At 46.9% G+C, this 25,627-nt stretch overlaps 1 protein-coding gene and 1 long non-coding RNA gene across 4 annotated transcripts in view; both read left to right on the plus strand.

Annotated features, from left to right (window-relative positions):
• LOC139051492 (adipocyte enhancer-binding protein 1-like) overlaps positions 1 to 25,627 on the plus strand; it is a 297,433-nt gene that overhangs the window by 13,939 nt on the left and 257,867 nt on the right. The window lies entirely within an intron of this gene.
• Positions 1,372 to 8,652, plus strand: LOC139051478 (uncharacterized). The gene is made up of 4 exons (XR_011509385.1): positions 1,372 to 1,399; positions 2,565 to 2,617; positions 3,674 to 3,863; positions 8,562 to 8,652. It is a non-coding gene; the product is annotated as an uncharacterized lncRNA (long non-coding RNA).

The raw sequence follows: 25,627 nt of genomic DNA on the forward strand, positions 1-25,627 counted from the left end.
AACAGATTTCACTCAATGACCGCGAACACTCGCTGCCACAGCGTCCGCGTGATGAAGGGCGCGAACAGAGCGGACAGAACGCTTCTGCTGCCTCGTCCTTCAAAGCGTCTCCGAAACTTGAAATGGCGATATAGAAGCGCCTTTCCCCTCTCCCCCCCCCCTCCCCACTTTGCACCCATCGGGAATTATCTCCAAGACAGAGCGAGAGTGGCGCCAGACCGGGCTAGAGCAACGGCCAGAGGAGAAGCGTGCTAAACCAGCGCCTCCTTTCCCCGGCTTGCGCGCGTTTTATCACGTGACCACCTATAGATACTTGGGGCACCCATCCAGGCACTATACATCTCGGCTCGCCTTCGTACACTTCCTTTAACGCGCACAGCTAACGGCGCAGGATAGGATCTTATCGCACTTTATACGTAAGCTCACGGCAACACCGACAGATATACTTCGGCGGTTGTGTCCATATAATTGCTATCGCAAAATTCGCAATACATAGAAAATTTTACTAAGGACCAACCACGCTGCTGCCATGTCGTGATAGAGCGGTGAACGATAGTTCTAGAAAATGTGTTGCTAAATCTCCGCCAAATGACTATACGCTCGCATTTGGTGAGAGCGGCACACAGTCGCAAGAACTTGTGGAGGAAATAACGGAGTTCTGGCAGCTTCAGGTGCACTAGATCATTCAGTAACATGGGCGGCTTTGTAGTTCTACCTTACATTAGAGCAAACTGCACTCGACAGAAATCAAGGGCCGCCGCACCGTTATAGCTAAGCAAATTAAGGACAATTACGCCGCGTCTTCAGACTTCGAGCACGCTCCGACAGCCCAGCGATAGATATTTAAAACACAACCACACTCGGACGAGAAAATTTTGCTTCTGCCAAGTGAACGTAGCGGGTATTTCAAGACGCGTGTGAAATTCATGGCTGTTTCATTCGTAAACATTACTTAAGTAACGTAAAATTATCAGTGAGCAAAACAGTTTTTATTTCAACGCAAGGAAACAAAACCGAAACTAGCGCAACTGTTTAGCCCACTTGTGCAGATACAAAATGATCCAAAGCCGAAGCCGTCAATAGCATGACGCCATGTTGAACTTGTGCTGCATCACGCGTGAGTACGTTGTCGTTGAGTGGTTCTGAAATCGCTGCGTTAAGGGCGACTGCAACCAAACGTTGTGGCAAGTTACGGTGGGAGCTTCTGTCCGTGCTGTGTGATTGCGACGAGGGGACTGCCGCCAGCAGCAGCGTATCGCCGATAAGCGCCCGAAGTGTTGCGGTTTGCACTGCATCTTTCATTGTGATATGGGAGATCGCAACGGACAGAGACGACCAGATGCATACGAACGACTACCAGCGGGGAGTGACCTGTGCCATATTTGTCTTAACGTCTCAGGTAAGCATATCAGCTTTTGTTCCGAGTTTACAAACGGCGCGTACTCGGCCCTTCCGGTACGGCTACATTTTGCGCCATGTTTCTCTTGGCAGTTCACAGACGTTTCTTAGACATGCGTGCGCGTATGTATGCGGAAATACTACTGGCAGACGGAAGCCTCAGGATAAACACCGTTCTTAACGACTCTAGTGACGAGTGGCCTGTCGCATCGAAAAATCCGTAGAATATCAAGTACTGTGTAACTTGAAGTGTATATACAATACTAGCACCAGTGTGACTTTCGCGTGGCGAAGACAGGTAATCGAAAGGGCAGCTTGTGCATTCTGAAGATTTACTAGCGCTTTAGGTATATTGCCGCGAATAATAAAAGCGCTACAACGCTGTATGGCAGTGTCAGGCGATGTGGCAGCACAGCTATTTTAAGAGCGGTTAAGCGGCTGCATGCACAAGCGAACAGACACGGCGCTTTCAAAGCGCTGAAAGAGAACAAACTTTTTGTGCATTTGGCTGTAAGTAGAAAACACATTAGCTCACAATCTAAGCCTATATATAATGTATTATTTTTACGTAATCTTTATTTTCACGGTTGTAAAAATTTAAAAGCATGAATATGCTGCAACATTTATATAGTAAATCCTACTATGCTTACAAAACCTGGCTGTGTTATGTGGTAAAATTGTACTATTGCTACTGGATTTTTTATATTGAGTCCGGTGGTTTATGAAAAAAAAAGGTCCTTTTATGTGTAGTTTTATGTTAGTGCGTATATTTGCCCAGCAGAAATGAGTTGATTGCAAAGTTGTACCTTCCACTGAGCTGCATATGAACCCAAGTTTATCCTGTCTTGGCTATTGTGATGTGCATACAGCAATTTTAAGTATATACAGCTGTAGTTGGCTTAGTCGCTGCAACATATTTTGTAAAAGTAGAAGGCCATTTATTATTTAGCTGCTTCCATGCAGAAATACCTTTTTTCTTGTAGCAAGAAACGCTGACAGTATTGAATGAAATGAAGTGTGTTGTATATTTCTACTAACTTAAAGGAAATTTCGTCTGCCGTGTATCGGAGATTAGTTTACCTTCTTGTACTAAACAATGCATTATGTCCTCGGCTACTGCTGTTGTTCTGTATATTTTTATAATTTTGAAATGTATTTTATTTTAGGTATTCAAGAAATGGCAACAGCCAGAAGTCACCATCTTACCAGCACGTTATGGGTGAGACAAATCGTAGCAGGCACTTTTGCATATCTCATTAGCATATGATGCTATTTGTTGTAATTTTTGTGTCCACTTTCCTGTCTTTATGCATTTTACTATTATTGTGCAAAGGGTAACAGTTTTACATTGTTACAGAGTAATCACCCAAAGGGGGGACATGGCTGGAGGAGACAACACACACAAGCCTCCTTTGTCCGTATCTTTATGTTGCGCAGTTACTCTGTCCTTATCTACCAACAAGCCCAAGTTCCTCATCACCTACATTTACTAATGATCCGTTATTACAGTTTCATTGACATAACATTGAATGTACAGAGGTACACAGGAGGACAAGAGACTTGAACTGATGAAGAGCCGTAGAACAAGGACCGCTGGAGGCAATATTTCGACAAAGAGAAGGAGATTTTTCTTCTCAAAACATTGGCTCCAATGAATTTTCTTGTTCTATAACTATTTACGGTTGAAAGAAAGCATTATTCCTCTGCATTATGCATTATGGCATAAAAATTTGCAGGGTGAAATATGAGGAATGTCAAAATTCTTGTATATTCCAGCGCTAAACCGAAAGCCAGGAAAACAAGATGTAGAGAACCACATTGTTATTTTTCACTGCCCAGTTTAGCCAGCTTTATTCCGAGCTTGCACTTTGTTGCATTAACGACCACTGGAATTCGTTAATTGAATTAGTTTGGTGATTTACTTATATTAAGAGATTTTGAACTTGTATTAATGCAGATTAACATAATGCATGTAAAAATAATTTACAATGACATATTTAGGTGGCAGGCTTGCAGTTGTCTAGCAGATCACTTGATGGTATGAGCTCAGGTTTCAACCGAGCTTCCATGCACAAACCGGTTACACATTTTTTGTTTCATTGTTTGGATTTTCATAAACATAAGTACCGTTTCTTTTTTGTTGGGCTTCTGGTTGTGTCGTAGGGCCTAACTGTTTACCTCTATTTGTATTGGTAGCCATGTTACACAGACAGCTCAGTTTTGTTGTAAATCATGTCATGGTAGGACTAAGAACATTTGTGCAAATTTGTTGCAGGTACACTCTGGCGGCTCCTACCCCTGTGTCCTCCCACCACCCTGTCCTGACTACATCCACTAGGTAATTGGGAGCCTTTGGCGGCTTCTGCCACTGCATCCTGCCGCCACCATGTCCCGACTATGTCCACTAGGGAGTTGGCAGCCTTAGTGATGATGCCAGCAGGCTGACAGCGGACAGAAAGATTCAGGTAAATAGCTGTAATTAAGTGACGTCTTTTTGAGTGAAATGGCTTGTCACTCAGCAATGAAAGACGTAACTTCGAAGTAGTTTAGACTCCCTGCTGCTATCTGTGCAGGGATGCTCAAGTCCATGCATTTTGTCTCAGGCGCCCAAGAGGCTATGTGTATTAGACGAAATGCGATGTAAATTTTCAAACTGCAAGAGACCACTTGCACAATTTTTTTTTTGCTTAACACAAAAACTACTTTGATAAAGCTTTACCAATTTAAAAAGAATACAATGTACGCTCATACATGGTATTTGGCATAAATTTACTAGGGCTGCCTCAATGGTAAGCAGGCCGATAAACGTACACCAAAACTGTCTTCTTTTCCAAGTTCATCCTGCTCTCTGCACTGCTGCATAATGTATCTTTCTGATACCATTCTTGCACACAGCACAAGTCCTAAACACATGGATTGCATAAATTTGCAGCTTTTGCTGTAGGTCACTTTTGTGAAAATAAAGTTAATAAGCCATTTTGTCCATTTTTATTCAGCCATAATAAACTGAGCAGTGGCTAATAAGCAGTCAAGTTTTTGGTGTAAGGCCTCTCTTCGTTGTTAAAAATTTGGCCCTCTTAATGAAATAACCAAATTTCTGGCTGCCGTTTTATGATGCATACTTTGGTGCATTACACGAAATTTGACATAATGTTTATGGCAGAGAGAGAGAGAGAGAGAGAGAGAAACGTTTATTAGACGAAACAGTGTCCCGAGCGAGGCCGGGTATCACCCTAAGGTGGGAGGGCTCCTTAGTCCAGGAACCCTCTGGCTTCGACTGCCCTCTTAGCCCTGGCGACGAGTTGTCGTTGGTCTTCCAGGTCCCCGAGGGTTAGCTTGGCCTCCCACGTTTCGAACAGGTCGTTTGCCTGCGTTTCTGGTTGCATTTCGCTGCCTTCCTGCCACGGGCATTCCAGGAGCAAGTGTGCCACAGTGGGCATAGGTAGCCGTGGAGTGTCGGGTAGAGGCGATGCATCATCGTTCCGTGCGTGTATGTGTTACTTTGCAGGCGTCTAAGGATTAGGCTTTCTTCTCTGTCGAGTTTAGGGTGCGGTGGAGGGTACACTCGACGCTCGAGCCTGTAATGCTGCAATATGGCCGAATAGTTGGTGGGTACGGCCTCCGCCTCTTCTGTCACGGGTCCGAGAGCGCGTGGTGAGTGGGGAGCCCGGCTGACGTGCTCGCGGGCAGCGGCGTGGGCCGCTTCGTTCCCCTCTAGTCCCTCGTGTCCGGGTACCCACGTTACGCAGGTGTACGGGAGCGGAGTGCTTCGTCTTTTTAGTATCTTGAGTGCATCGGCCGAGATGCGGCCCCTCAAGAAGTTTCTGCAGGCGGCCTGAGAGTCGGTGAATATAATTGCTGCGTCTGTGCATGTGGTGGTGGCGAGAGCGATTGCCGCTTCTTCAGCCGTTTCCGGGTTGCGTGCCTTGATGGTTGCCGATGCAAGCTCGGAGCCTTGGGAGTCGACGACGCTCAGAGCGTACGCGTTTCGATGCGGATACTTGGCCGCATCGATGTAGCGGGCATTCGGGTCATGCTTGAAACTTCTTTTGATGGCGTTGGCTCTAGCCTGTCTTCTACTCTTGTGATATATGGGATGCATGTTACGCGGGACACGTGCGATGGAAATGCACTCTCGAACGTCCGGTGGTATTCGCTCTTTCTTGTCCGTGTCTGCGACATACGTCTCGCTGTAGTTTAGGTTTCGGAGTACTGATCTCCCTGTGGGCGTGAGCTTGAGTCGTTCCAGCTGGCTGTTCTTCTGCGCTTCGGCGAGCTCTTGCCACGTGTTGTGGACGCCCATCTTAAGGAGACGTGATGTAGAGGCCATGGCGGGGAGTCCCAGGGCGGCTTTGATTGCCTTCCTTATCATGATGTTCAGTTTTTCTATTTCAGCGTTTTTTAAAGCCAGGTACGGCGTGCCGTATGTGATGCGGCTGGTGAGGAGCGCTTGTACTATTCTTAGAGTGTCTTGCTCCTGGAGCCCCTTCTTTGGCTTGAGATCCGTTTGATGAGGTGCGTTAGTTGCGAAAGGGTGCGTTCTAGTCTCGGTAGGCTGGCAGCTCCCGATCCGTCTTTGTGGATGTGGAGTCCAAGTATTCGCACGCTGTCGACTTTCGGGATTGTTGTCCCGTTGAGTGTGATGCTGGGGTCGGGCTCTTCATAGTTGGGTGGTCGGCCTCTCGTTCTTGCTTTCAGGACGAGGTGTTCAGACTTCTCCGGGGCGCAGCGGAGGCCGCAGTTTTGGAGATAGCTTTCGATGGTGTCGACAGCTTCTTGTAAGCTACTTTCTTGCCTTCCAACGTTCGTAGCTCTGGTCCAGAGCGTGATGTCATTAGCATACATCGCGTGACGCAGATCTGGTATGGTCTCGAGTAGTGGGGGTAGCTTGATCATAGCTAGGTTAAAGAGTAGCGGTGAAATGACCGACCCTTGCGGAGTGCCTCTGTTTGGAAGTAGGAAGCTTTCACTGCGGATGTTGCAGATTCCGACTGTTGCCGTGCGGTCCATCAGAAAGTTTCTGACGTATGCGTAGGTCCTAGTGCCGCAGCCGGTGCTTTCGAGATTGTTGAGGATCGCGTCGTGGCTAACGTTATCAAAGGCTCCCTTGACGTCTATTGCCACTATGGAGTATTTGCTTCGATTGTTTAGGTGATCTAGAAGGCCTTCTTTTAGTTGTAAGAGTACATCCTGCGTTGAGAGGTGCTGCCTGAAACCGAACATGGTGTCTGGTAGGTGGTCGTTGTCTTCTAGGTACTGGGTAATGCGGTCGTGCACCATATGTTCGAAAAGCTTTCCCGCGCACGAGGTGAGGGAGATCGGGCGTAGGCTCTCCAAGCTGAGAGGTTTGTTGGCCTTGGGGATCATGGTGATGTCCGAGTGTTTCCACACAGCAGGCAGTTCTCCTTTCTCCCAGCACTCATTGCAGTAACGGAGGAGAGCCTCGGTGGCCTGCTGCGGTAGGTTGCGTAGGTGTTTGTTAACGATCCTGTCTTTACCTGGGCTAGTATTTCTAGTCAGCTTGGATAGGGCTACGTGGATTTCGGCCTCCGTGAAGGGTCGGTCGAGTTCTGGGTTCGGTTTTCCAGAGTATTCTTTGCAGCGAGTTGACGCGGTAGAGGGTGCATCTCCGCATAGTTTCTTTCGTAGTTCTCACAGGAGGTGTTCTTCTGATCCGGCGTGGTTGTGGATAAGACTGTGAAGATGTTGCTTCTGCTTCGTTTTGGTGGGTTCAGTGGCGAGGAGTGCGCGTAGGAGGTGCCAGGTCCTCTTCGTGCTCAAAGTCCCCTGTAGCTTGTCACAGAAAGCGCGCCAGTTCTGCCTGACGAGGTGTTCCGCATAGTCTTGAGCCTGCTTGGTAAGGAGAGCGATGCGTGTTTTTAGCTTTCTGTTAAGCTTTTGTCGCTTCCATCTCTTCAGGAGGCCACTTCTTGCCTCCCAGAGATGTAGGAGGTGCGCGTCGACCGCGGGTGTATCGGCATCGAGTCGTATGATCTTGGTGTGACGTTCTGCTGTGTCTAATACATTTTTGAGCCACTCGTCAATGTCACTTATGCTTGCTCCGGAATCTAGCTTGTCCCTGAAGGATTTCCAATCGGTTAGCCGTGCAATTCCGGTCTTGGTCTGTTTACGGGTGTGTGCTACATCTAATTGGAGAATATGGTGATCGCTACCTAAGGTTTCCTGGAGTCGACTCCACTCTGCCCAGGGGACGTCCGCAGTAAAGGTAAGATCGGGGTTTGTGTCCCTGGAGATGCTGTTTCCAATTCTCGTGGTCTGGAAGGGATCATTCCAGAGGGTGAGTCTGTGTTGCTGTGCGGCATCGTGCACTCTAGCACCCTTCTTTGTGGTGGTAGGATAGCCCCATGCCGTGTGCGAGGCGTTAAAGTCACCCACTATGGCGAGTTGGTGTCCATTCGTGGATTTCCTGATTTCTCGTACAAAGTGATCGAAATCCGGTAGCTGGTCGCGAGGCGGGCTGTACACGCTGGCCACGAATAGGCTTTTCTGCGTCTTTCGTTCCGGTAAAACCTCGATTAAGGTGTGTTCGATCTGGGTGTTCTCTATGTCATGTTTTTGGGCTGTCAGAGTTTTCTTCACCAGTATGGCAGTTCGTCGGGTTTGTGCATATGTGGCGTATCCTTGCAGTCGGACATTCTGCGTATTCGTTTCTTGTAGTGCTATGACGTCGGGTTGATTCAGCTTGACGAATTCTTGTAGATTGGCGTGTCGAGGGCGGTATGATCGACAGTTCCATTGCCATATGCGTATAGTAGAATGCTGTTTCTTTGCCTTGTGGTTAGTATTGTGTGAAATAGAGATTTTTTCTATAATGAAAGGCCCTCAGTTTTCAAGAAGAAATTCCAAGTGGCTGTGTGCCAGGTTGAAACAGCTGGCACGGAATAGCCTACTTACACAAATAGGGAGGGTCATGTACACTTGACTTTATGTTAAGATACTATTATTGATCCACAAAAGACAAATTGAAGAATTCCATCCTATAAGCAGCTCTTCACATTCATTTCCACTTTTGCACATTTATATACCTTGAGTCTGGTGACTTGTGTCTGTTTTCATCATCTGCTATGTGCAGATGGTAAACTTCAGATTTGCCCTATGGTACAGAATATTTTGGTGCTAATATATGAAACTGTGTTTTTCAGGTTGCCTCGAAATTTTACCCAAGCCATGCCGCACACTCGGGCCAGGCCTCTTGCGAACGACGTATAACCAGGCTCAACGCATCAGGGTCGAACGAGTCCGGAGATCAAGGCAACCTGCTGTGCAACCAGCATGCAACCTTTGGTGACCCCTCTACATGTGCTACCTATTTCACAGCTGTGCCTCACCTACCATCTATCCAAGCAGCATCACCGGCTGTGATCACTTATCGAACCATGGATCAATGTTGGGGTGGAGTGATTTGAACAGACATTCTATTTGTCTCTTCAAATTCTTTGTAAATATTTCTGTTATAATTCATATGTGTCTTTAGTATCTAGTTTTTAATAGTTCCTTTCTCTTAGAATTCTCACCATCAGCCCCTGCTATTCTAATGTATACCTGCCTTTAAGCCCCGTTTCTCGTAGTTCTTTCGTACTTGTGGATGTTATTGATAGGTTATTAATTCTTGTTGTACGGAAGGCTAAAATACGAACTTACGGCATTTTTTGTTCCTTTGATAATCTACAGCACTGCAATGTGTTCAAGAAATGTAACATAATACGGGCTCTGGTGCAGGATAAATTTAAGAGCAATATAGAGTACTTATTTCAAGCACCCATTATTTTTTTAAAACTCAAGGATATAGGAGCACAAGAAAGAAACTATTGAACTGGAGAAACATTGGTTCCCCTCATACGTCTGGTAATAATGTGACTTCTTTCACTGCAAAGATACTGGTACTCGCATACAAGGTTTGAGACATGAAAGCTATGATACCCTTGGCATTTCTCAGTGCTTATTTGCCACACTGACGAATGTCAAAGGCAGCATAGGTTTCATGCACACATTGGTTGTATTACACCTTTTGAGTATTGCATTTCTCAAACACACGGGTTTGCAGCAGTGCTTTAAATAGCAGATGTATTTCCTAATTTTCAGAATTTGTTAGTGCAAGAGTAACGCTACAGATCATGGAAAAATAATTTTACAGACTATATGTCCATGGATGCATGTTTCTTCTGATGACGTAGCAGTGCCATGTGGTCGGGGGATGAATGTCTATTTCAGATTTAAATATTGGCTTCCAGGCCTGGGTTAGTCTCCTACACTGAGTATTCTAGGTCAAAGCCCAGTTACTAGAGGAAAGTGAATAAAACTAGGAATTATAAACATCAAAAGATCTTGTTCGGGACACTAATGTAACAATCAGCAAGGTTCTTTGTGCATTCATTTCCCGATTTGCGAGATTATATTTTGACTGGTTTCATTAATGCGAGAACAAATATTTGTTTATTCTCATGCTAGAGTTGGCTGCCCCCATTCGCATACAACCCCTCTACAGGCTAAAAATTAAGTGTATTAATAGGCTGTTTTTCGGTTTTGCGCCCTCAGTGTTAAGGGATGCAAACGGTGACATACAACAGAATGCAGAAAAATGTCTAAGGAATGCAAGCAGGGCATGGGACTTTTTAGACAGATGCATGTGTGTGCTATTTATAAAACTCCCTATGGTATGCCTCAAGGAGTTTTGTAACCCTTTGGTAGAAACACTGACACCCACTTATTAAGGGGAAATGCTCCTCGAAACAACTTTTTTTAATTTGTACTAGAAATTTGAATGTACTGCTAGTCATAGGCAGTTTTATGTAGATTTGAATTGTCATTGGTTTTTGTGTAGCTGGTGTTCAGTTATGTCCTACATAGTGGCAATATATTTTTATGGGCACTTGTGTGTAAAAGTTTCGCAAATGGTTTCATGCTGTATCTTATTTAGCTAGGTGTATACCGCAAAGTGGCGATACCTATCCAAACAGCTTGTACAATTACTGGAATTATGCAAAAATATTAGGCCACTTTAAATAATTTTTAGATTGCAATTTCAATTAGATACTGGTATTCTGCTTATCTTGAAGAGTATGTATGCCAAATTTAATTTGTATAGGAGAATTATAAAGCACGAGGTTATTCTCATGCTATTGTGAGAAAAAATTATTGAAGTATTCTCAATAATTTTAGTAGCAGGCCTGCCTGCCTGCCTACTAATCTTGCATACTTCTAGTAACTTTACGTGCTGTTTGAATAGATATCGGCACCTGGCAGTCTACAGGGAGCTGAGTTAGCTGCAGCACACTGCTTTTTTGTGAAAATTTAATACACAAGAAAGTGCCCGCAAATATCACTATGTATTTTGCCGTTGTATAGGACATAACTCACGAAGCAGCTAAACAAAAACTAATGGAATATATGAAATCTGCATGAAGAACTCTACGATTTGCTCTCTTTTGAAACCTCTAGTACAAATAATAAAAATATTTCGAGTAATATTCAATCAGCAAAACGTTCCCCTTGCTACAGTGACCTACAACATAGCGACGCAAAGCTTAAGGCAAGTCCTCTTGTCGAAGCGAATATGGGCTGTCTTCCCAAGGGCTTCTGTTAAAGACGGTGAATTTTCCTGCATTTACCAGAAGTGCAATACTAAAATGTTTGTGAATGTGCGATTGGTATTGGCACACTAACAGAAAAAAAGACAGTTCTGTGAAATGTAGACTTGAGACGTGACTTTGTTGGACATTTAAATTTTGACTCCATATATTTGTGTTTTGTACTGAGTGTTTCACCGGTGACTGCCACTAATTATTGAACATAACTGCTTCATTGCAGTGCGACAATTTTCACTAACATAAATTTTAGCTGTCGCAGGCATTAGAATTACAGTACTCAATAACGTCTACTTTGTAAGAACTCAGACTAGCACCAGTTCTGAGATACATATACCCAAAAAGTAATGATCAAATAGATTTCTTTTCCACAGAGAATTGCCCTACAAGGATTACAGAAGGCTTTTTGGCAAAGTAATATCCGAAAGAGCAAAGCATGTTCCACCAAGTATGGTGACAAATATTTCAGAGCTGCCAGTCTGAGGACTCCTACAAACTAACAATACCTTCAGCACTGACTAGCTTCAATAATGGGATGTCAGTGTTTTGCTAAAATTAATGAAACTTCAATTATTGTGATCTTGTTTAAGAAGACATATGTAATTAACATGCAGTTCTAATCTCTGTCACTTTTGTAAATATTTCCCAATTATTTTTTCAGGATACAATTTTTGGTTATAATGGTATTCATTGCAGAAAAAGCTAGTACATGGCATTTAATAAAGAAGGTACTGGTCATTGTAGATTTTCTGTCTTCAGCATTTGTTCTGTTCCACAGCTGTTTCTTGAAATCTGAAATGATGTACCCATCACTTTGTTAGCGATCAACAGGGAAATCTGTCAGTATGTTTTGTTTAAAATGGAGCTGATCAACCCAATAGTTAGGCTATTTGCTAATTATAAATTACAATGATAATAGTACAGGACCATAAGAACAGACTGATGCTGAATAACAGCTGTGCCCAGCTACATCCACGCAGCTTTGCCACACAATGTGCATGTGTTCAGAAGAGCCAAATGCCCCAGAAAGAAAGCAACAGTAACTAATTGTTCGTCATCTTGTACAAGCAGATTATGCGCTAGATGTAAATCATGCTCAGTAAATACATAAGTCAGTCATGTGAGGTGTCTCACTTTTGGTTGCAAGTTGGAACTTATTGCAATCTTGGTTGTTTTTATTTTGTTTCCTTTGTGAGCATGAGTGACTTCGTTGCCTTGGCACATATTATCAAAACTGTTTCTTCATCACTGGGAATCACAAAATTTCAATTACACATAAAATTTCCAGTTACTGATATGGTAGACTTCGAAGTTAATTCTCTTATCTACCAAGTAGTTTTATCATTCCTTGAAACATATCCATGCAATGCACAATGGGACCCCAAATTATAAATATCTGTTCTTGCTTTCTACCCTGCTCTACAACATTATGAAGATAAAAAGCAAAACTATAAGTTTACAATTGTCCCCCATAACCTGAGTTTCGCTTAGAATTTGAAAAACAAAATTGACATCCTGCTATAGTGTGAGAGTTGCTTTGGGCACCAAGTGAACTGCGTAGCACCTGTGCTAGAGTACACAACAAAGCAGAAAATCGCACCAGATTGCAATGGCAGTGGTAAGTTAAGAACAGAAAGTTAAGAACAGATGTTTTATTTCACGCACCATTAATGTGGCTTATCATCTGCTCCTGTTTTGTGGGAACGCATACATTGGGAAGACAATTTTTTGCACCAATCTTACCTTAGTGGGACACTTGAGAAAGGTAGAAATCAAGAACAGGTATTCACACTTTGTTGCCCACAGTGTATTTATTATCTGAATGTGTTTCACTCTACAAAAGACTACTGTGGTAGATAATCATAAAGACCAAGACAAAAGAATTAAAAGAAGTATGTGTCAGTCATCCTTCCATGATCTCCCGTGTTTATAGAAACACTTCTTTCTGCATATGTGCGAAAGTGTAGGGAAGCATTACATAACTCAGTCATGCTTTCCAAGTTAAAAATCGGAATAAGGACGATCACAAGAACATTGTATGAGTGATTTGTAAATGTGGCATCTAATGGAACTTATTTACGTATGTGCTGAGGGTACATTACAGCCAGTGCATAATCTGTCTGCTCTTACAGGATAGCTTGTGATGAGTAAAAGAAGCCTTCCTCACATTTTCCTCTTTGTTTCTTTTGGACCGCGGTGCACCATGTGTATTGTTACAGCTGCATGCATGCAGCTGGGTATAGTTTGTGTTCTGCTAACTCCCTTGTCCTCATTATTCATGTGCTATCTTTGGCGTAACAAAATACAGCTACCTGTGCTACATATTTTGTCAGCGTGTTTGCATTATGGCAAGTTTTGTATTAGTGGTTATTGCAATCTGCGAAATTGTCTGTCAGCTATTATACTTCGTCTTAAAAGGTATGTTTGTCAACATAAATAAACAATTAGTATAAATTTTGCTCTATTTATTTTTGTAATATTATCTGTTGTGAAGCTTTTATACACTGTTGCATGTTGTATGACAATAAAATTGATGCACAACTTTTTAATGTGGTATTTTTCAGATCAATTTTCAACTGACGCTAACACGCACAAGTTGTGGGGGAAAAGTGCCAACAAGAGTACCATAAGGTAAGACAGCTGTTCTTACTGTTAGATTGGATTATCAATTGCCAACCAGTTGTTTTCAGCAAGCATAGTATAACGCATAGATTATGTAATCTAAGTTGGAATATTGTTTTTATTGCACTTTATTATCTGGGTCTCCTTTGTACATAAGTGCGGCCTTCTTTATTTGTTATGTGTAGCTTACTTGCTTAAAATGTTAAATCGTAAGTTCTAAATAAAAACACGTCTCGAAGAACAGTGAAATAGGTTTAACTTATAAATGTTTTGACATTAGAGACCTGTGCAGTGCTGAATTGAACTTCTACATGAGTTACATAATATTTTGGGGTCTCATTATGGTTCTGAGTTGCGTTGCAGTGTCATGCATATGCACCTGCAGGCTACATATTGGATGTTTATTTAAGACTGTTTTGCTTGGTTGGCTATTGATTCCAGTTTAATGGTAATGAGAACTGTCTTGCTTTCATGGTGATTCTGTGCTGACTAATACATTTGAATTTTCCAGAAGACAACAAAGGGTGATGAAATGTTAACATTTTGTTGCTAACCTGCCACGTCTTTTTGGCAAGTTTGCTATGGGTTCTTTCTTATATGTTGTCTTTTCACAGTAGCCATCTTGAGAACTAGCCATAGTCATGTGTAATTACAGCAAAAGTTGGTGACACATTTTGAAAAGCGGCTCGACATTGCCATCCGAGAGTCAAACGTCTTACATGGATTAGTTATTTTACTCCATTTACAAGAGTCCTGCACCACGCACTAAGGGTAACTTGACACACACTGCTGGAGTCATCAGACTCGTCAAGAAGAGTTGACCGAATCCTTCAGCAGTGGTCATGTCACCCTTTTATCTTGAGTCGTTCGACTCATTTAGAATTGTTAACGGACTCCCTCAGCACTAGTCTTGTAACCCTTTTGAGAGGGTATAGGGCGACTATTACAACAGAGTGTGCATGACTATTGTGTGCGGAGTCACGCAAACACCTTGGTTTGAGCACGGATAGTCTCGGGACTCTCTGCCGAAAGAGAGTTCGGGTGTCTCCCACAAAGTGTGTCGTATACGTGGTGAATCCAGACTCTCCGAAAAGAGTAAGAGGTACTCTTTTTTTTCTTAGTGTGAGCACCACTCCAGTAACATCAACCTTTATACCGACTCCAGCAAAGCCATTCGCAACATACAACACCGACTGTTGGAAACACACCTACATGACATCTTAACAGAATCCTGTAACCGCAAACCGAACATTACAATCACCCTGCGTTGGGTGCCTGGTCATGCTGGGATCGAGGGAAATGAGTTGGTTCATCAACGTGCCCGCGAAATTAACCTCCGGGCGCCCTCGATTCCCTGGCCAAATCCAACGACAGTGGAAGACGCTGCCACGTACAAAGCGCAAATAACTGAACACTACAAGAACATCAAGGACAACCGTACTATTTTGCCCCAGCCTCACTCCTCACTCAACACGGAACAAGCACATGTCCTTCGTAAAGTTCAAACGAACACTCTTCTCACGCCACTAATGCTCTACAACTTCGGTTGGCGTAGCACAGCTCACTGCCCCAACTGTCCGGAGATAAGGGCAGGTGCAGAACACATTCTGTACTCATGTAACACTGCCATTACCTCTCCTCATTTTCCTTACCCTTCCCCTCCTTCCTGGAGTGCTTGGCTTCACTCGGACTCGGAAGATGAACAACTAACCTTGGCGGGGCAGGCGCTCTACTTTACTGGGCCTTAGTGCTGGCCTTAAATAAAGTTTTTTTTTTCCTTCCTTCCTTTCTCGGTGGCGCCGATATCTTCGGTAAGCCGTTTCCGGTTCATTTCAAAGATAAAGCTAACGGCGCTTTGGGATAACTCACCAACTCTCACAAGCCACAATATTTTCTGTTGCTCTTCGCAATAATTATATTAATCGCGACATGCACTTCGAATCGCCAGTTGTTTACCTCTGGTGACAGAGCACGCGTATGCGCGAGCAGAAGACGCAGCATAGTTTTACGTCACAATTTTTTTTTACCCACGTCAGTAAGCCGTGTTGCGTTTCCTATCGTACGACGTCATAGCACCACCCGGCGCCCAGAAACCAAAACAGAAATCACTCGGTATAATAATGCTATTGTTACGTAGGAAGACACCGACGAAAAGCTATTTACAACTATATTTACAAGGCAATACGCCGCAGTTGGCCAAGAGGCAACAGCCCGCGCTAGCTTCCAATTGTCATCTTCGTCTTCTTCCTGCTCGGTTCTTCGTCATTGGAAATACTATCCCGTAGCACTACCCCCGGCGGCAAAAGCGCCGTCCCGGAGCGACTAAAAGCCGGACTCTGAAGCAGTGTAGTAGCTCTTGAGCCTACTGACGTGCACGACATCACTATATGCCAGAGTAGATGACGAGGTTGAGCTCACAGGAGCAATTTCGTACGTCACAGGCGTCACCTGGCACAGCACGTGCTAGGGCACTGAGTACCGCGAAAGGAGCTTTTCTGAAAGTCCTACGTGATGAGAGGGCGACCACAGGAGCACGAGTGCACCAGGCGAAAACTGTACGTCACGGTGGCGGGCGTTGTACTGACGCTGCTGCGTGGTTTGCGAAGCCGTCAGTCGAGCACGGGCAAGCTGGCGTGCGTGGTCGGCGAGGGCGATGGCGTCGCGCGCATACTCGGTTGTTGAGGTCGCATAAGGAGGAAGTACCATGTCAAGGGGCAAGGTCGGTTCGCGACCGTAGAGTAGATAAAATGGAGAAAATCCGGCGGTGTCGTGCTGGGAAGAATTATAAGCAAATGTGACGTAAGGAAGGGCGACGTCCCAGTCGTGGTGGTCCTTCGAAACGTACTTGGACAACATGTCGGTAAGAGTACGGTTTAACCGCTCTGTCAGGCCATTGGTTTGAGGATGGTATGAGGTAGTCAGCTTGTGTTGAATAGAGCAGGAAAGCACAATGTCGGCGATAACTTTCGAGAGGAAGTGACGACCACGATCAGTAAGCAGCTGTCGCGGGGTGCCATGCACTAATATAATGTCACGCAAGCGAAAGTCCGCGACGTCAGTGGCGCAACTGGTAGGGAGAGCCCGCGTGATAGCGCATCGGGTGGCGTAATCAGTTGCGACGGCTACCCATTTGTTCCCAGAGGATTACGTGGGAAAGGGACCGAGGAGGTCTAATCCAACACGAAAGAACGGTTCCACAGGGACGGTGATCGGCTGGAAATGACCGGAAGGTAGCACCTGAGGTGTTTTCCGACGCTGGCAGGGATCACACCACCACAGGCAGCACCATAGCGTCGGACGGAGCGAGCGACACCACGCCAATAGAAGCGGCGGCGGACGCGGTCGTACGTGCGGGTTAACCCAAGATGTCCTGCAGTGGGTGCGTCATGCATCTCAAAGAGCACAGTCTGTCGTACATGTTTTTGCACGACAAGAAGAAGATCAGGGCCATCAGGGAGGAAGTTCCTTCGGTACAGTAACCCGCCCTGGAAGACATATCGGCGAATGGATGCTTCGGTAGGTATAGAGCGCAGACGCTCGATGAGTAGTCGCAGCGATAAGGTCTCGGTACTGCTCATCGGCGATGTTAGCGAAGGCAGACACAGAGCAAATGCGGTACTACTGTCGGCGCCGTCAGGCTCATCTACCGGGTAGCGAGAGAGGCAGTCAGCGTCCTTGTGTAGTCGGCCAGATTTGTAGGTGACAGAGAACGAATATTCTTGGAGGCATAAGGCCCAGCGACCAAGTCTTCCTGAAGGGTCTTTCAATGAGCATAACCAACAAAGCGCGCGATGGTCTGTGATAACGGAAAAGGGTCGTCCATATAAGTATGGGCGGAACTTCGCAACCGCCCAAACTAGGGCCAGACACTCACGCTCGGTGATGGAATAGTTGCGCTCCGCGGGCGAGAGGAGCCTGCTGGCGTAAGCGATAACACGGTCGTGGCCACGCTGGCGTTGTGCCAGTACTGCGCCAATTCCGTGACCACTGGCATCAGTACGGACTTCGGTAGCCGCAGAAGGATTTAAATGGGCCAGAGCGGGAGGCGTTGTGAGAAGGACGATTGGAAGCGAGAATGCAGAGGCCTCGTTATCGCTACACTGGAAAGGGGCGCCTTTTTTCAATAGCTCGGTTAGTGGTCGTGCTATGGCCGCGAAGGTTTTCACGAAAAGGCGGAAGTACGAGCAAAGGCCGATGAAGCTGCGCAGATCCTTGACACACTTTGGAACAGGGAAGTGCGTAACAGCATGTATCTTGCCTGGGTCCGGTTGCACTCCATTTGCGTCAACGAGATGTCCAAGGACGGTAATCTGACGACGACCGAATTGGCACTTCGATGCGTTGAGTTGCAGACCGGCTCGCCGAAAAACGTACAGGACTGCTGAGAGGCGCTCGAGGTGCGTAGCGAATGTTGGGGAGAATACTATAACGTCGTCCAAGTAGCACAGGCACGTGGACCATTAAACCGTGAAGAAGGGAGTCCATCATGCGTTCAAAAGTGTCAGGAGCGTTACATAGGCCGAACGGCATCACCTTGAATTGATAAAGACCGTCGGGTGTTACAAAGGCAGTCTTCTCGCGGTCGAGATCGTCCACGGCAATCTGCCAATAGCCGGAGCGAAGGTCAATAGAGGAGAACTAGTGAGCACCGTGGAGGCAGTCAAGGGCGTCATCAATCCGAGGTAGGGGAGACACGTCCTTTTTGGTAACCCTGTTAAGGTGCCGATAATCCACGCAAAAGCGCCATGAGCCATCCTTCGTTTTTACCAGCTCAACAGGTGACACCCATGGACTGCATGACGGTTCAATAATGTTCTTGGCAAACATTTTGCGAACTTCGGTGTGAGTAACTTGACGCTCAGCCGGTGATACTCGATACGGGCGGCGATGAATAGGAGGGCCATCGCCGGTACTAATGCGATGTTTAACAGCTGTTGTTTGGGCCAAAGGACGATCGTTAAAGTAAAAAAATATCTTTGTAGGAAATCCCAATGCGGTAGAGCGCACGAGCGTGTTCGGACGGCATGTCGGGTGCAATCATTTTCTCTAAGTTGGCGATGGTACAAGTTGCCGACTGCGATGGAGGAGGAGAATCGTTGAGTTGTCATCTACTGAAATCGATGCTACAGAGTGATCCTCGAATGAGCAAAGTTGGGCCAGAGACATCCCGCGTGGCAGCACTTGTGTCGTCAAGCCAAAATTGACCACTGGCAGGGAGACGCAATTCGCCGTAATAGATAAAACTGTATGAGGTAGTGTGATCCCGTGTGTAAGGAGGACGTCTTGCATAGGAGCCGCGATGTAGTGACCATAGGGCACTGGTGGGGATGACACGAAGTCAACGTAAGTCAGTGCCGAAGGTGGTAAGCGAACGAAGTCGATGGAACTGAGGCGAGTAAGGTGTTGTTCAGCGGGATCCAGAACAGGCAGGTCGAGGCGGAGAGTACTGGCGGAGCAATCGGTAAGAGCAGAATGTGCGGAGAGGAAGTCTAGGCCGAGGATGATGTCGTGGGGACAGTGAGCAATGACTGTGAATAGCACGGTAGTGGAGCGATCGGCGAAGGAGACGCGGGCGGCACTTATACCAGTTAATGGGTTGTTCCGCCATCGGCGACATGGAGAACAGGTGTCGAGGTGGGCGTGATTAGTTTCTTCAGCCGGTTACGAAGGTCAGTGCTGATTACCGACAAATGCGCCCCAGTGTCTATGAGAGCTGATACAGGAACACCGTCGACTTGCACGTCAAGAAGGTTCAGATGAGTGGGCTACGTCAGGAGAGGATTTGGCACCGTAGGGAGCAATGCAGCGTCACCTCGAGGCGCTGCATCGGCTAGTTTTCCGGCTGGGAGCGGCGTCCGAAGGGTGTCGGTGAATAGGAGTGACGGGGCTGAGGAGAGCGAGATTGTCGTCGTTGGGGCGAAGGCAAACGAGAATAGGGGCGGTTCGGCGCAGGAGAATCGGTGGCGGCATAATCTGAGCGGGCATCATAGGGACGAGAAAGGCCACCTGGGGGGCGAGAGTAGGCAGTATATGTAGACTGATTCGGGGAACTCCAGCGACTGCGACAGTGCCGATAAATGTGCCCAATTCGATGGCAGTGAAAACAAATTGGCTTGTCGTCTGCAGTGCGCCATTCAGAGGGGTTGCGGAAATGTGGTGGGTAAGAAGGTGCGGGACGGGGTGGAATCGCAGAAGCCGGGTGGGTATCAGGGCGATGGGCCGAGCAGATGGTGTGAATACCCATGTTGGCGAACTCCTGGTGGACAACTGCCTGGATCAGGGAAACAGTGACTGCAGGTGCATTGGAGGGGCTGGAGTCGAACGCAGCCGGATAGGGGGCCTCGATCTCACGCCGGACAATCCCGGTAACATCGCCAGTGTTGTTGGGACGAGGAGCGTCGGCACAGGAAGATGTTGATGGGGTGTTGGGCAGTCGGGCAAACTGCTGGTCGATACGTCGGCTTTTAGCGAGTTCCAGGCGGCAGCACTCTTTTATAACTGCATCCACCGTCGCCACGTTGTTAAATACGAGCAAGTTGAAGGCGTCATTGGCAATGCCTTTGATGATGTGGGAGACCTTGTCGGACTCAGTCTTGTGTGCGTCAACTTTGTGGCATAGAGCCAAGACGTCCTGAATGTATGTGACGTAGGCCTCCATTGACATCTGCACACGAACGGAAAGCGCCTTCTGCGCGGCAAGTTGGTGACCGTAGGGGTTGCCGAACAAGTCTCGAAGCTTTTGCTTAAGCGAATCTCAACTGGTCAGCTCATCTTCGTGCGTCCAATACCAAACTCGAGGTGTGCCACCGAGGTAAAAGACTACGTTGGCGAGTATGATAGTAGGGTCCCACAGGTTATTGCGACTGACGTGTTCGTAGAGGCTGATCCAGTCCTCGGCGTCTTCCCCATCTTTTGCCGAGAATACGCCAGGATCACGGGGAGCGGAGAGGGTGATGTAGGTCGTCGAAGTGGCAGCAGGTGTCGGAGCCGGCTGAGTCGGGTTGTCGTCACCGGGAGCCATGAAGGAACGCTCGACGTACCGTCCACTGCGAAGCTCCGTGACGAGGTACAGGGAACGTCCACCTCCACCAGATATGCTACGTAGGAAGACACCGGCGAAAAGCTATTTACAAGTATATTAACAAGGCAATACGCCGCCGTTGGCCAAGAGGCAACAGCCCGCGCTAGCTTCCAGTCATCGTCTGCGTCTTCTTCCTGCTCGGCTCTTCGTCATTGGAAATACTGTCCTGTAGCACTATTATTATTTATTTATCTGGCATCAATGAATCTCGCGGTGTGTATCGTGCTTCCTGAAGCAGTACGCAACGCATGAATCAAAGAACGCACGAACGAAAATTTTCATGCATCCACCCCTTTAGGGGTAGGTTTTTGTTTTGAATGCTCTAAAGTTCTCATGACAAACGGAGGTCATGAGAATAATTAACTTACATACTGTTTTCTGCCAGTGGCGACAGTGAGGCGAAAGCTTACAACCGGATACATTCTAGAGGGTTGCACGCACAAGGGAGTTCATACGGTGAACAGTCGCCAGGGGCGCTGCAATGCTATTATCGATAAAGTCAGTCATGGCAACAACGTGACCATTTTCCGTCTATTAAGAGAATGGCAACGCAACGCCGCGGTAATTGTTTACCGCAGGCGCTTTAGCGAAACTATTATGGTCGCTGCTTTACCTACTAAAAACTCTATCCATAGAGACGGGACAAATGGGTGTCGCTGGAAAATGGCGAAACGTTACGTGTTCTAAGATGTGCGGTACGCAGCACAGTGAAAATGTACCAGTTTATCGGTGTGCGCGAAGCCACAGCGATGCATTGTGAATTAGAGCGTGGTGGCCAGCGACGTAATTCATCAGTTGTCATCGCTTGCCAAGTTAAGGTGCCTTTTTGCGCACGTACGGAGTGTTTTTATTTGCTGCGAACTCCAACGTGCTTGCAGATTGCCTGTGCTGGAGGTAACAGCGATCGCAGGTGGATATGGTAACGACACCACAGCAATAGCATTTTGGTAGATGAGAGCTCTTCTGTGCAGCCATGAAATGAGATTTTCAATGGAGAAAGGAATTGAATCTGTGCAGTATACGGTGCTTGTGATGAAGAAATGGCATCGCAGTGTGTCTAGAAAAGTGAGTGATTCTCGACGCTGAGAATTTACGACACTGCGGCTCCGATACCTCGCCGATGGAAAAGCAGCCAGCTCAAACGACAGCTGCTATACGTTGTCTTTGGAGAACACTACGCACTCCTCAGCACCTTCGTCTACCACGACGCATCGACGCCTTGCATGCAGCTAGAGTGACGTGCCGATAATTTGCTGTGTTCTACATCGCCACAATGCTGGCCTTGAAACCGTGTTGAGGAAACATCACAGCCCGAGAAGATATATGCATATGCGAGCTACCGTCGACGCGCTCTTTCTACAGCGAAGCTCTATATGTTTAGCAGATTCGTCCGTTCGTCTCACTGCCGCCTATATGCCGAAAACTTCTCTGGAGCAACCCCATGCCTATGCGCGTAGAAAAAAAGAGAAAGAGAGGTGCGCGATTGGCTGCGCTGCTAGCGACGTCGTTTCTCTCCGTTGCAGCCGAGCGCGTACGCAGCATTTTCTCTCCGGCTCTCAAATGGTAGGCCACGCATCATGCGTACTCATGAGGAGCAGGCAGCTTTCGATCAGCAACGCCGTGAGCAGAACCGGGAATGGGCTCGTCTACGCCGTGCTGATGCTGTAGCCCGGAAACAAGAAGCTCGTGCAGCTGAGCGCAAGTATCAACTGCGTACCGAGGATGCGGCAGCCTACCAAGCATCGTTTAATGAACCCTCGGGATTAACCCAGGGATAAATACTGGCGCCGCACGTTTCAGCTTCGCTGGTTAACCATCTGCTCAAAGTGCTCGCGCGGTGATTTTTTATAGTGGTGATCAGAGCATCACCCGTGACAGTGAGTTGTGACAGTTTTATTTTGGCGGTCAAGATATGCCTGTAAGCTCTGCACCGCTTCTTCATTGTGAAAAAATAAGTTGGGCGTGGCCCAACCGGGGCGGGTGCGCCCACAAGACTTAAATGCATTGCGCGGGGCATGACCTATGGTTTTGATTGACAGGCGAACTCGTTCCAAGTTCGTACAATCACGAAACCCCCGAGTTGAACTCGGGAACATGGCGGCGGCAGCACCCGCCCGTGTCATCACATCCAGTGGCAGCGAGCAACAATATGACTGTCTGCACCCTTTCATATTCATGACCTACGTAGTTTCAGCATCATTTTCGCCTTTCGAAAACGTCAGTGCGATGGCTGTACGACGAGTTAGACGAAGACCCTCGTCGCCGGAGATAGCGTGGCGATGCAAATTGCGGTTTCCGAGCAGAGATTGGTGTGAGTAGGCTGCGGAAAAAAAGTAGGTGAAATCGCTTTGGTTCGCTTCGGCTTCAAGCACTGTGCGTTCACCGCGCCTCAGCCCTAGGCCAGGTCCTGAGGCGTCATCATAGTACTGGGGCATCTGCAAGGACCCATTGCTACGACCAAACCGTACGGACCACTCTACGAACGCGAAGTGGTTCTATATACAGGAAGGCACAGATTGGATGCCAGGCTGCCTTGCGATGCAACAGGGGCCGAAAGCAGTTGTCGCAGTTTCACTGCGCCGCTGCGCTGCTCGGGCAGAGAGGCATAGAAAGAAAGAAAGTGAAGGCAAAGAAAGAGAGGAAAGAAAGTTAGGCCTGTGTCGCCAACACAGACCGCCTCAGCCATCTGAACGTCAACCTCTCCAGGTGACAAGGGATTTGGCTAACGTACTGCTTGAGCAGAAGCGTAGACGTTTGGCTGTTGAAGACGATGACTTGCAATTTGTTTCCTCTGATAGAGTGCATAAGCGCGACTGCACGAGGACGTAGGAAGAAACACATACACAGACACAGCGCTGTCATGTTTGATCATGTGGTGACATGTCCATTGCTTGCTTCGATGGAAGCGCTGTGTCTGTGTATCAACGTGTTTGTTTCCTCTGTCGGAGCCCGCCATCGGTGGCCCGAGGAACTACGCCCTTGTGTCGTGAGGAACTATCTGCTGGCGCGACCTCCGCTCTGTGGTCCCATGAAGATCTAGCAGATTGATGAGTGCCTTCTTTGGGCAAGCAAAAGCACAATAGAGGCCCCTGATGACGGGCGACAACGTTCCACCGAGTCGCGAAAATTGCAGGTGGACGATGGGTTTTCGCTATGTTCGGCGCGACCACAGGGGAGCTGCGACTCTAAAGGTCGACCGATGAGACGCGGCTATGCGAGGCCCTATTAGTGCAGCCAATGTTCACACGTGGGCCATTATTACGAATGGGTCGCATAAAACTGTATTCTGGATTTAGTGGATACTAACAGGGCGAGCTTCAGTCTGCACAGGGAGACAGCCAGCCACAGCGTGAACTTTCTAGACCCTATCATGGCGCTCACACGAAAAAAAAAATACAAGTTATTGTGGAAAAAATGAATCGTCACCTCTTCATCGGCGTGTCCAGGGTAGCTGTACCGCTGCGGGAATCCCAACTGACATGAATGGGGTGGCAGTCAATTAACGGCCACGTGGGTTGCAAAGACCCGTTCTTGAGTTTGTTATAAGCCATGGATCGCTGGGTGCTACCCGGTATGAAAGCACATCACAAGGCTAAAGAAAATAAACCGCAGTTTTATGTCCCTTTGCTTGTATTAGTGCTTTCCGGAATTCCAGCGTGCTTATACGGTAAGCGCGAGGCAAATCACTTCTGCGCTAGCCGATACAGACTTCGTCTTGCAGCGTTACATTAGCGAGAGATACGAGCGATATGTTGAAAGCCTTACAATAACCAGGCACACACCTATTTGTGTTCGGAAATGCGAGCGCAAGCACGCAATGAGCCGCGCCAATCCAATCCAGAGGAAAGAGGAGGTGAGGTGTTTCCTCGTGGTATTGACCTTTTTTGCGACGATCCTGTGGGCGCTGTCATGTTTGATCACGAGGTGACGGCTCCATTGCTTGCTTCGATTGCCTCCGTTGCCTTCGCCGTTTACAATGGGTGTGTATGGCACGCCGGTGCGGCTTAGCAAACTTCTGGGTGCACGACATGAATCTTCGGCCACCGCTTCAGAGAACATGCAAAAGCGCTTTGGGGGCTGATTAAGCTATGTCCAAGTGATGCGAGCTGCGTAGATGGCACTCGTTTTAAAAGTGAGGCTAAATATGTATTCCAAGCTATCCAAACTTTCCGCTCATGAATTGAATTTCGACTAGTGCGTTTTTCTCATCGTTTGTTTGGCAAATATTTTGAAGCAGCGCCTTGTCCCATTTCTGACTCAGTGAATTTCCTTGATTTGGTAAGTATCTGATTATTTCTGCCTAATCGCTCGCCGGTGTGCTCAGTTCCAATAGATTTGTTCTTGAAACAGGGCCGCTTTGTACATTGTAATACCTTGTAGAGATGTATTATATCTAGTAACTCGCTGGCTCTTGTAGACCACCACGAAACCTTCAGCTTCGATCATTCGGGCACTATCGGTGTAGTCCGCCATTTATTGTGCGTATATGGTGCGCATATATTCAAATGTGCGACCATTCAATAAGTGACACGTTGGTGATAGAGTGGGCGTAAGATTCCGTGCCTGTTCATGTAGACGTATGTAGATACTGTGGGTGAAACGTACTATGACAGGAAGCGGCACGAGTTTTTTGTCGTTGTTTATTAAGCCGTACTCACTCTTGCCAACGTTCCGGGGCTGAATCCCTTTCATCAAAGGTTAGGAATACAACAGTGGCGAATGAGCAAATTTCTATATCCTCGAAGGAAGCCGTACGTCTTAAAGCACCGGTAACACATGCGGACAGTTGCAGCAACGGCCCGTGAAGTTGGCTGCACGAATTGGCTCCATTCCTTAATATACCAGTCTACATTTTTGCAGCCAACTGCTGCACACTCCTTCAATCCGCATGATTCACTTCGGCATGACTGGAGCACAGGGC

Source organism: Dermacentor albipictus, unplaced genomic scaffold (assembly GCF_038994185.2).
Source record: "Dermacentor albipictus isolate Rhodes 1998 colony unplaced genomic scaffold, USDA_Dalb.pri_finalv2 scaffold_12, whole genome shotgun sequence".
Classification (NCBI taxonomy): Eukaryota; Metazoa; Arthropoda; class Arachnida; order Ixodida; family Ixodidae; genus Dermacentor; species Dermacentor albipictus.